The following is a 1,706-nucleotide window of genomic DNA, read 5'->3' on the forward strand; positions in this document are numbered from 1 at the left end:
ATTTTTTACGTTGTAGTTCAGTTCTGGGAAAATGGTTGAAGAATATAAAAAACCCTGCAGCAGAGACAGAATATGCCAATGCAAGATGAAGCTCTGAAAAGGAGTCAGCTAATGACTAATGACCGGTCATCACCACCAACAGGATTCAATGTAAGCACGATAATCTTGGGTTGGATCAGCTAAAGCCGCAAATTTATGAGGCGAAATAAGTATATAGCTACAAATATGGCAGGATGGTTTCAAAGATTACTTTCTACCCGCATAATTCCGTGTACTAGTCTCTTTTACATTCTTCGTGAGTGATATGGTAGACGGAAACTAAAAGAAGCCTGTTATATGAAAATGTGTGCGTGTGCGTGCGTGCGTGTGCGTGCGTGTACATGTATGTATGTATGCCATTATTCAGTTTCATTTCAAGATTTCTTGCCAATATGGAAAGAGCTGGTTTCTAACCTAGATCCAAGCTAGATTTGTATGTTTTGTTTTATGTATGTCTTCTCATGAATATATTTTCATATCTAGACATGCTCATATATATTTAAATGATAAATTCTGGAAAGTTTCACAGGTTTTTACAGTTCCAGTGATGGATTGGACCTGCAGTCTTCGAATTAGCTTTCTCCTTTCTGGTTTTGAGAAGCCTAATTTCTCAAGATTGGTATTTAGCGAGTGTGTTACATATTCCAGTGCCCCAATATTCACATGTATAAACCTGAACTTGTAATCTGGATAGTGTAACTTCAGACTTCTCAATAGTTCAGCGTAGGTATCCTCTTTTCCACTGATCTTCAGGGCTGTCTCAACATCTGTTGTGCAGCTGATTTCCACAACCGTACACGGTTTCTCTTTTCTATTCCAAATCATTATATCAGGTTTATTGTGTTTACATCTTATTACGATTTTTATTGCATCTGTGTGTGTGTGTGTGTGTGTGTGTGTGTGTGTGTGTGTGTGTGTGTGTGTGTGTGTGTGTGTGTGTGTGTGTGTGTGTGTGTGTTTGTCTATTTTTTACTTGTTTTCAGTCATTTGACTGTGGCACTTGAAGAATTTTAGTCGAACCAACCAACCCGATATCGGAACTAAACAGACTATTAATGGTTGTCCAGCGGTAGTGCAGAACAAACACAGGCGCTCGTACGTACACCTACACATTTATGTACATATATACATCGTCTTACGCCAAGGAGCGGTGCACAGTGCCAAAGTTTTCGACTAGAGTCAACTATAACAAACTAATCGTTGCATAATTGGTGTTTCGACCGACTAGTTTGTTCTGGCATCGAGTCACATTAGTTGCAATTATCTGTAAGAATCAAGTCAAACTGAACAGTGATATTTTGAAATCATTCGATGCGTACGCTTCAGGTTAACGTAACATATAGTAAGAAAGACATCCGTTACATAAGACCATCTTCTGTTAAAACATTTCAAAAATACGAAGAAACTGAAGGGGAAATTTCATTATTTATAATTTCAATATATATATATATATTGAAACTTCTCTATCAATTTCTTCCTATTTTTGAAATCGTTGAACTGAGGAAGGCTGGAAGGTTTACGTAATAGATGCATTTCCTATTCTATAATGCGCAAGCTTAAAACGTGCGTATTAAATTATTTCAAATTATTACTATTTGGTTTGATATCATTATTACAGCTATATATACATACATACATACATATATATATATATATATATATATATA

The sequence above is a fragment of the Octopus bimaculoides genome, chromosome 12 (genome assembly GCF_001194135.2).
Source record: "Octopus bimaculoides isolate UCB-OBI-ISO-001 chromosome 12, ASM119413v2, whole genome shotgun sequence".
Taxonomy (NCBI): domain Eukaryota; kingdom Metazoa; phylum Mollusca; class Cephalopoda; order Octopoda; family Octopodidae; genus Octopus; species Octopus bimaculoides.